General features: G+C 32.4%; 1 long non-coding RNA gene across 1 annotated transcript; it reads left to right on the top strand.

Annotated features, from left to right (window-relative positions):
• The first annotated feature begins 1607 nt into the window (after positions 1-1607).
• Positions 1608-3305, top strand: LOC149207037 (uncharacterized). The gene is made up of 3 exons (XR_016251979.1): positions 1608-1735; positions 1937-2023; positions 2121-3305. It is a non-coding gene; the product is annotated as an uncharacterized LOC149207037 (long non-coding RNA).
• The last annotated feature ends 8122 nt before the right edge of the window (positions 3306-11427 follow it).

Genomic DNA, 11427 nt, shown 5'->3' on the forward strand with positions numbered 1-11427 from the left:
TGAAGGTGCAACAGATCCAAAAAAGTCTTTGTTAGAGGCAAGGCAGTTGGTTAGTCTTTTATTAAACAACCATCCAGAGAATTTCATGAATCCTGTTATAAGGGAGAAGCATTATAGTTCTTTGGATTACAGAAAGGTGGTCATGATTTCTGAGAAATACAGAGATTCATCTGACAGACTCTTTGGAACCTTTGGTACGCGAACTTTGAAGCAAAATGCAAAGAAAAAATCACTTGAGACATTGATAAAGAGACTGAGAGAGTTGAGTTGATGTAATGACTGTTTCTCTTTTTCCAAGGTAATGGTTATCAGAGTCTAATGACTATCAGGAATACAAAGTGTTGGAGTTGATATTCCCTTGAGAGGTCCCGACATGAATCCTGGACCATTTATCTTCCTCCATGGTAATGGTTATCAGAGTCAATCTTGCCTCTGCAAGTCCCACACACTACCTCCCAACTATGAGGACGCATGTGGATCGTCAACCCAACAGTAAATGTTACAAATCACAATTGTTGACAGAATGTAATCCAATTCAAAACGTGATGCAAACCGTGGGAGTGTTGCACAAAACCAGAATTTTATACAGGGTATGATCTATATAACTAAATCCTGATCACAACATAAAAATTCTGAGCTCAGTTAAGATCAGTGAAGAATCTATCAAAATATTAACTCGAAACAAATTTTGTTTTTGTTTGTGAGGATTGCTCATGAACCAGTGAGGCTCCTGTATCATTTTGCATACCATAAAAACCCTGTTTACATTGATTCTGCTGTCAGAGGGAAACATGTCATGCGTGACAGATGTTTCTCGAGACTCGTACTGGTACTGCAGCTAGCAGGAAGGGTTGGTCCTCGAAGGCATGGAGTGCAGTGGATAATCCCTGTATATAAAATGACCCTATATATGATGACTTTTTGTTCTGGCACTAATTGCTGCTGCAGACCTGGAATGCCACCCTTTGGAATTGTGGAAAAATCTCGTTGTATGATTTAGGTTCTAGGGATTCTAGCAGTTTTCAGGTTTATGTTTGTTTAACTTAATTGTTCAGTATCTCTGTTAAATATATGTTGTATTTTATTTTAAACTCTGTTTGGCCATAATATGTGTTTTTTAAGTTTGATGGACTGTGTCAATTCTGGTGCTACTGGACTTTGCTCTAGTCTTTAAAGTGATTAATTGCTATGGAAGTAATTTCTGTATTGAATGGTCAGTGCACATGGTCCCCAATCTTATAAGTCAATATGTTTCATCTCTTAATTGACAGAAATTACCTTTGGGTATGTTTTATTGACAGATTTGGTGAGTCAGTAAATGGTACTCCAAAGCCTACCTCTCCTGGTCTAGGAGAAACAAAAATATCGGAAGAAAAAAAGAGGAAAGCGAGGGCTGAGAGGTCTGTTCTTTGAAAATTCAGGAATTTATTTTCTGTCTTCAGATTCCTGAGATTATGATGCTATTTTCCTTATCTTCTGTTTTCCTTATCTTGTGTGTGTCTAATTTATTGTCAGCTTAATTTGCTTAATATTTTTATCCAAAATTATGATACACATTTTTTTTACTTCAGAATAATTGGAATCTGACAATGCCCAAATTATTAAACAGGTTTGGACTTACTTTGCGTTCATCTGCTGATGATGAAGCAAAGAAGAAAGCTCGTTTGGCTAGATTTGGAGTGGATGTGAAATCTGCTTCCTTGGAAGATGACAAGAAAAAGGCAAGGGCTGCAAGGTAAACTCCTATTTCAATGATTGTGTCTGAAAGTATTATTTGTTTGCTTTGTATGTTATGATGAAGATCACATCTGTTTCTTGCCTTTGTGCATTTCATATATTAAGCTTTAATTGAAACTTTATTTTATATGGAAGCATACCTGAGGGCATTTCTTGTTTAATATTGAAAAAATGATTATAAATTGTTTGTTTATCTCAGGTTTGCCTCGGCATTGGATGGAAGCACTTCAGAGGTAAACAAAAAACTAAAGCAGACCTGGCAGAGACTGTGGCATCAACATGAATGGTGAGTGTAAGTTCCTTGATCTCTTAAATCCTAATTTGGTTTGATTTTTGTTGCATGATACAAAGAAACACAACTGATTACTTTATTTATGATTCAGGTTTGGGATTCTAAGGCAAAGATGTTGTCCCTGTTGCAGCACAGCACAATCAGGCAATGTTAGATACTGGATATGATAAAAAATAGGCTAGTGGGGCTACAAATTGCATTAAATTTTGGTTAAGGATTAATGCCATTTTGGTAAAATCATTAATTAGTTTTGCTTTTATGTTTTGTCTAGCTTTCTCGTTTCTGGTGTCTTTCTTCGCTACGTTTTGATTTGTTGTTAGCCTTCCCATTTACCCTTTTTATAGCCTTCTCCGTTAGCATTCTCGTTTAACTTCACTCTTTTCCGCCCCTCTTTAATTTAATATTTGCAGTGCTTACATTTACATGGAATCTTATTTGTGTTTGAATTTTTTTTTGTTATTGTTGTGGTCGCTTAGGCTTTAACCATCCATTTTACAGGTTTAAAATTTTTCTCATCTGCAAGGTCAAATTGTCTTTGGTTTTGCTTTGAATTGCTCATCTATCCACCCTCTGGACTTTCTTGAAATGCCCTAACCAGATTGGGAATGTCAATTGACAGGCAAAACTTATATGATATAGAGGATTTGAAACAGAGCATGTGAACTTCGAAATTTGATGTTTTGCTGGTCACTTAATTTCTGTGGTGCTTCACATTTTCTGACTGGTGCTTCTAAATTCTGCTAATTTTCACTGTTGAAATCTACTGAAATTTTATCATCGGTTATTTCACTTTTCATCAGTTATACTCAATTTCTCCTCTTATTTTTCTTTTCCTCTATATCTGTTAGGTTCCCCTACTTTTCTTTGTCTCTCTTTGTGTCATTTTTGTTTTTTTCAATTGTTTCTCTTTTATTTGAAGACTATCCAGTGCCTTCATGTCTTTTTGGTCGTTTTAACCCCAAAGCATTTCGTTGTGGTTGCTGCATTTTCTTGGCTGATGGTAGGATTTTGGGATCAGTTTAATGTTTTACTAGGCTTGCTAATAGTATTTTAGGAATGAAGCTCATTTGACCCGCATAGACATGCAGTTTTGTGTTTTACTTAAAATGACAGGGATGCAAATTCCTTGGATCTAGTTGGACGGCTTATTTGGTCAAGGGGGCCAGGCAGTCTTCGTTTTGCTTGGCAAATGACAAAATGTAATTTCCTATTTTTGACCTAGGTGAATGATTCATTTGCTCAAGATGGCCATGTGCTGTATAGATTTATAATTGTAAATGGGCAACTTAATTGTATATGATATTTTGATAAAGCTTATGTTCATCTCGATCTGGGTTAGACTGTGATGCAGTATATTTTGCCTTTTTTTCTGAATCTTTAAAATGTGGACTAGCTACACATATTTCTTTCGAATACTTTGTACACTGTAAAAAAAAATGAAAGATCAATTCAGGCTTGTAAATCTCAAAAACAACCAAAATTTGAAAATTTATACACACATTTATTTTGAATAATATGTACATTGTAAAAAATTGAAAGATCAATTAAGGCCCGTAAATCTCAAAAAACAATCAAAATTTGAAAAGCTATACACATATTTTTTTTTGAATAATATGTACACTGTAAAAAAAATAAAAAAATTAAAGATCAATTACATACATATGATATGATAGTTATAACAAATTGAAAGATCAATTACATACATATGATCACTGCAATAAATTACCAATGCTCTCTCTCCCGGACCAAAAATGACGTGGAAATCTTCAACTGTGTTAATATTCAATTTCCCATGGTAAGGCGGAAAATTAAACCAACAACTTAACACTTAGGAGTGTCTTAACAATACAAATCATGTCTGCAAATGCATTCCACTTAAACAAATGAGTATTTATATTTTTATTAATTTTTCATCAAGATTTCTTAATTTTTAATGTTTATTTCTTTACATAAAGCCATTTTTCATTACATGAGACAAGAAACGTGAGATTTATTTCTTCATTATTGAAATACATTTCAGTTTCTTTGTCTTTACATATAAACCACTCTTCATTATTTCTTCATTATTGAAATACATTTCAGTGTCTTTGTCTTTACATATAAACCACTCTTCATTATTTTCACTTTGAACGAGCATACAAAGTGGATCCATTTAACAAATTTGTGTGGATAGCTTTCTTTCTTCTTGGTAGAGTATTTGGATTTTGCTCTATGTATGTGCATAATTCTTTCCAAAGGCAATTTATTTGTGTAATTGGCTTGCTTCTCCCTCCCTAAGTATTCAATCTGGTTGGGTAGAGAAACATTGTCAAATGGTAGGGGATAGTCATGGTGGTTATTGCCTTGGTCACTAGAAAGCTTCGTAGATGCTTGGCCATCTATAGAGGTTTCTTAATTTTGGGTAATTAACTTACTCTAAAATGAAATAAGACACTCAATGTGTTCAGTGTAATATAGATATAAACAAAACATCTAAAGAAAAGTAATTGCACAATAATCCAGTCCAAGAAAACGAGGTTTTCCACAAACCAATTAAACCTTTCACCCTTTTCGTCTTATTTGCTTATATCAAACATTTGTGCAGGGTTTCAACCAATTAACATTTCATTGAGTATATATCTACAAATCAGTGATTTTGGGATCAAATCCCACAAAGCAATTCTATACCTGCTCTTCAAATATAGATATAAACAAAACATCTAAAGAAAAGTAATTGCACAATAATCCAGTCCAAGAAAACGAGGTTTTCCACAAACCAATTAAACCTTTCACCCTTTTTGTCTTATTTGATTATATCAAACATTTGTGCAGGGTTTCAACCAATTAACATTTCATTGAGTATATATCTACAAATCAGTGATTTCGGGATCAAATCCCACAAAGCAATTCTATACCTGCTCTTCAAATTCCTTCAAGTTTTTGAAAGCAAAACCAATGAGTTATCAATATAATTTTACCATAATAAAAAAACAATTAGAAGGCGTTTAGCCAGTTCAAATGGCTCATCCGTTAGGTTTGAACCAACATCTCTTCTAGAGAAATTCAACAATTCTAATTTAATAATTCTATCGGCCTCTCTTTGTACCTTTTGAAACAATTGCTAGTATTATAAAAAAAGAATTATTGTTACATTTCTTCTTAAAAAAACAAAATAGAAAGAAATTAGAATCCTTAAGTGTCAAACTTCATGTTGCTATATACAAATGATATGTTTCATATTATATTGCTATTGTATTGCTTTTAAAAGATAAACAATTTCTTCTATTCCCTACACATTGATAAATTATTTAATTTAATAACAAGTGTCAAACAACTCTCTTCCCCTCATAGTCAAAGAGGGACGAAAGAAGTGTCAAACACGTCAGAAATTTTAACCTATTAAACCTAAAATAGAGTAGAATCCCAAAAATAATAGTAGATTGTAATAACTTGAAAACACAGAAACAGAAGTAATAATGAAGAGACTGAGCAACAGTCGCTGTGTGTTCCTTCCTTGTAGCTGTGTAGGAAAATTAAAATGAAGAGAAGGAATGTCTCTCATTCATTTGGTGGAGAAAATCGTACATAACAGCTAATTCTGAAAGAGTACCTGACAAGAAAAATCCTAGCCCCAGGCCTAGCTCAACTCTTGGACACAGAAGGTTATAGGAAAAGAATATTCTAGTCATACAAAAGCAGTAAAGCTTTCTCACCGTAATATCTTGGCACTGTAGCCACAATTGATTCTGATCCTCTTTCGGAGCAGTTTGTCGGAATTAACTCCTGTTCCACTGCTATAAGCACTTGCAGGAAGTGAGCAGACTTCCAAGGAAGAAATTAAGGGTGTTCTTCCCCTGGAATAGAAAGTCAGCAAAATGATAATTTGTCTTGAATTTCAGCAGATATAAACTCTTCCACCAATGGATCAGAGATTGAAGGGTTCACTTTGGCAATCACTGTGATCCCTAAACTGACTTGGAAAACTGGAGGCTTGCTAAAGCCATCATAATTCTGGTAAATGAATGTGCTTCGGACCATAAAAGGACTGTTTTTCTGGAAAGCTATGTTGTAACAATTCTGATTTTGATCTGAACCAAGAAAAAAGCCCAAAGTAGTTTTAATTGTAGAGTTCCCATCACGGAACGTTACAGTTGATTTGTTACCAGCAGTTATATATGGATCATCTGGAACCCATGGAATATTAAAAGCATCTGTATAATTTGCACTTGCTCCACACGATAAGCTTACGAAACCTGCAAGACTCAACGAGGAGAATTATCATGGCCTGATGTTGATGCTCTCTTCAATGCTATTTATTTATTTATCAATGCTACCAAATCTCCATATCCGCAACCATCAATGCTACCAAATCTCCTTCCCAAGCAAATCACATCACTCGTTAATTATTCAATGTAAATCTACATGATTTTCACTTTAAATGCATAAAATCCACCAAAAATATGCAAACACACAATTATGGCGACTTAAATCATCTTTATTAAACAAAGCCGCATAATTAGTGTTTCCTGTTACTTAGTTTAATTATTGAACTTTGATCACATTTAATCAAGGGTTGCATTGTAGATACTATTGCTTAAAGTATAGTTAAATTAGAGTAAAAAACAAGGAAGACATACGTGAATGGATGAACAAAGTGTTTTTCAGTAGCCATATAGTATTGCTAATGACCTCATACTTATAGTAGAACTTTGACCACATTTAAACAAGGGCTACATTGTAGACACTATTGCTTAGTGTAAGTATAGTTAAATTAGAGTAAAAAAACAATAAAGACATACCTCAATAGATGAACAAAGTGTTTTTCAGTAGCCATATAATATTGCTAATGACCTCGTACTTATAGTAAAACTTTGACCACATTTGAACAAGGGCTACATTGTAGATACTATTGCTTAGTGTAAGTATAGTTAAATTAGAGTAAAAAACAATGAAGACATACATGAATGGATGAACAAAGTGTTTTTGGGTAGCCATATAGTACTGCTAATGACCTAGTACTTATAGTATTTGCTTTGAACAAAAAATATATGTTGTACACAAGTAAAATGAACCCTCAAGAAGAGATTTTTATCAAGCACAATAAACCAACAAATAAATTAAGAAAATGTTAACGTTGTAATGCTTTCTGTAATAAAGGCACAATTACATTATTAATTTTAGGTGATATAATTTTTAAAAAAATTGTGATTTTTTTATTTGAAGATACTAGTTTTTATTTGGTTTTAGGCAAAATTGAATAGTACAATTTCACCATCACTTACATAACTAGATTCCAATGTATTGTAAAAAGAGATATAAAAAATTTACATTTACATTAATTACCTTATGACCTTTCAAAATGAATAGAGTATTTGACAACACTTCAAAATATCATTTAAACAATATAAAATAATAATTTAATAACCTTACCTCACTAACTTTGAAAAATATATTGTTAAAATCTAGATTGAAAATTATGCAATCTAAGCAATGCAAAATAATAATTTCCCTAACTATTACATTATTTAATTATTTCCATATTTTTCAAAGTAGAACATTTCATTCACCAAAACAATTTAGAGAAATTCTTTAAAATAATAATTTTAATCATATTTCCATATATTTCAAAGTGGAACATTGCATTCATTAGGAAAATTTGGGAATTAAAAAGAAAATGTAATTTAAATAATGTATAATAGTAATTTTGTGCACCATTACGTCACACACTATTGCATGACAATTAGGTATATTTAAAAAATTTGTTTTCCATATATAATTTTTGTTTTCCACAAGTATGTTGACTAAAATTGTCATTGTTTTAATTAGAGATATTGTTGAGGTTGGTCTATGATCTCAAGCATTTAATAATAAAAATTAAATGGTCATAGATGAATTACTTAACACAATTGAATCCCAAAATGATATCTAATAAAATTCTCTCATGGAAAAAATAAATGAGTATAATTGAAAATGACATTTTGCAATCAAAATTAAAACATAATTAATAATAAGTTAGTATAAATATATTAGGAAATGTGGTTAGTAAATGTAGTTAATATATATTAATTGATATTATTTTTTATATGATGTAATTTATTATTTTATATGATGTACTACTTTATTTGATAGTTTATAAGGTAATTTTATAATTGTATTACTTTAAAAATTGAAATTGAATATAAGTTTAAAAATGCAAAATAATTAATTTCTAAAACATTCATCATAAATTTGGTTGGACACTTAACCACATTGCATGTACCTACCTTCTTGCTAAGTTCCTTGCCTTATAGCTTAAGCCCTTAGTTGGCCGTACAAAGTCCTTTGTCAAAGACTCTGCTTCGTTTATTGAGAAGCTCAAGGACATTAGGCTTGACCCTGGGGACATTCTTGTTAGTTTTGATGCAGTCTCCTTGTACAGTTGCATCCCTATAAATGAGGCCATGGAGGTGATCAACTGCATAATAGATCCTGATACTGCTCGGTTAGTTGAGATCTGCCTCACTTCCACCTTTTTCAGCTTTGAAGGGAAGTTCTTTGAGCAAACCTGTGGGGTTGCCATGGGCTCACCCCTATCCCCTGTCGTTGCGAATCTTTTTATGGAAGATTTTGAATCCAAGGCTCTAAACTCGGCCCACCTCTTGCCTAAGCTTTGGAAAAGATATGTAGATGACACTAATGTCATCTGGTCTCATGGCCAAGAGGAGTTAGATCTCTTCTTCGATCATCTCAACAGTTAATCCTCGCCCATTAAGTTCACCATGGAATAGGAAGTCGATGGTTGCCTCCCTTTCCTGGATATTCTTATTTCAAAGAATAGTGAAGGTTCCCTCTCCCACCAAGTGTTTCGAAAGAAAACACATACAAAGCAGTATCTTCATGCCAGTTCCCACCATTTCTCGGCTCAGAAATTGGGTGTCTCAACACCCTCGCTACTCGTGCCCTGAGAATCTTTGATGAAAAGAGCTTCAAAAAAGAGAAATCCCATCTCCTTAATGTCTTTGTTGAAAATGGTTATAGTAGATACCTGGGTCAGAAAGCTTTCCTCAAAGCTGCCAAAAATTCGTTAACTAAAAGAGAACAGAAAGAGCGAGTCCCAAGTGTCCATCTTCCGTTTGTGCAAGGGACCACTGATAAGATTGCGAGGATTCTTAAGAAACATAATGTTCCCTCGGCCTTTAGACCCCTTAACACCATTCGTAAGTCCCTTAGATCAGTGAAGGATCCTATCGACCCTAAGGACATGAAGGGGGTTTATATTATTCCTTGTTCCTGTGGGACCCCCTATATTGGTGAGACTAGACGCTCCATTAATCAAAGGATTAGTGAGCACATAACTAACCTTAAACATAGGAGAACCAACTAAACATCATGTCTAATTGAGGAGGCCAGTGTTATTGCTAGAGTTTCGCAGTTCTATCACTGTAAATTTAGGGAAGCCCTTGAGATTGAAAAAAGGCTGAGCAATCTCAATAGAGAGGATGGCTGGAAGATCAGTAGTAGCTGGGTCCCAACCCTCACTTCCTAGTCGTTTTCTTCATTTCCTCCCCTCCCTCTTTTTATAGCTTGTTCTAGTTTTCTTATAAGTTAGTTTTTTCCCCTTGTTATCCCGTAACCTTCTCTCTTTGGCCTTTTTTTTGATGGGTTGTCTTTATAGTATGAGATATTTTAATAGCATTTAGTTTATGCTAATAATTTTAACTTAATTAATAAAAGAAAAATAATGACTTTAATATTGAAATCGATCTATGATAATATGTTTTTATTAATTTATAATTAAATAAACAAGTTTAACAATTAAATAAATTTAAAATTTATAATATTAAAGATTTATTCTTACTATATAATACACACATATATATACTTAGAATAAAAATTAAAATAAATATAAAATAGTTAATGCATGTTTAATTCAATAATAGTATAACTAACTATTAATTTAATAATTATTTAAATCCACAACTTTAACTTAGTTTCATTTTTAATTTTTAATTAAATATAGTTATGCTACCTTTTTCCTGGGTTCGGTCCAACTAGCCATTTCCTAGTCAAATTTAGCAGTTAGCTAGTCTACATAGCTGTTGCCTGGTCAAAAATTATAGCCATTGGATGTTCTGCTTTGACTATTTAACATGCAGTCTAGATCTGATTCTTCAACTTGTCCTGATAATGAACCACAGTGGTTGGTTCGAAACACGTAGACAAATGAAATATCATGTGATTTACGTCCAAAAATGTCTCATAAACTTGATATGGATCACAGAAGCCTCAATTCAACACATTGCATCTGTACCTTCTTATTTTTAAGTGTAGTTGAAAACCTCTAGTTAATCATGGAAAAAATTCACCATTTAAAGAGCCCTATATTGCTTGCTTGAAAAACTTTTAAAATTATTTGTGGCATGGCCAGTGCACACTTTTACTGATTTTAGTGTATTTTAGGTTTAGATTTAATTGACTAAAATATGAAAGGCTAAAATATGAAACTTTGTCCAGAGAAGTACAACTAATTAGCTAAAAGGTGTTACAAAACATTTTAACTTTATTTCCCATGTACTCAAATTAATAGTATTTATGAAAACACAAAATCATAGTGACATGGTAAACAATGCAATTAAATTTTACTTCCCAATGTTCAATTAGAAAACCTATTAAATAAATATGATATTAAATAATCATGCTATTGTTCCTAAACGCTGGAGTCAGCAATAAAAACTCACACAGTCCTAATACAATGCCTACAATTATGATTTAATAAGAGGAGAGCAGTGACGTTTGAAAAAATAAATTTAAATTAATCTAATGAATATTTTTTTTATCAGCTCTAATTTTTTTGTTAAATTAAAAAAATGTGCAGTCAACCCACGTTCGAACGCGTTATATCTGCAGGAATAATAAGACCGACTGCCTCTGCACCAATCAAATAGTAAATAAATAAAGCTAAAAAAAAGGGGAATAATGTCAACTTTACATAATATTTGATAAATAAATACAATGCCTACAATTATGATTTAATAAGATGAGGGCCAGGGATCAAAATTGAACACGTCAGAGCCTTTCAAAGGGTCTCTGGCACGTCAGAGAAGTAGGGAGAAAATTTTATCAGTCAAAAAAAATTTAAAAATTGATTTTTGTCATTTAAAAAAAAAATTGGAATAATATCTTAAAAATTTTTAAGAAGTGCTGTCAAATTGTCAACTTTTTCTTAAATTTCATTTTTTCTCAAATTAGAATGTTAAGAATGTTGAATTTGTAAATTTCTTTTCATGTTAAAACTTAAATCCCATTTGAGAAACTTCCATTTAAAAAACAACAGTTTCCTTTTGAGTTATTTTTTCTAATTGTGCATATGATGCAAGTTCTTATTAATTATTATGTCACAATTACCTTTTGATACCATTACATTTGGCAGTTTTTGAGTT

This window comes from Pinus tabuliformis, chromosome 1_2 (assembly GCF_031772625.1).
Source record: "Pinus tabuliformis cultivar Carrire ecotype Pingquan chromosome 1_2, CPIR1, whole genome shotgun sequence".
NCBI lineage: Eukaryota > Viridiplantae > Streptophyta > Pinopsida > Pinales > Pinaceae > Pinus > Pinus tabuliformis.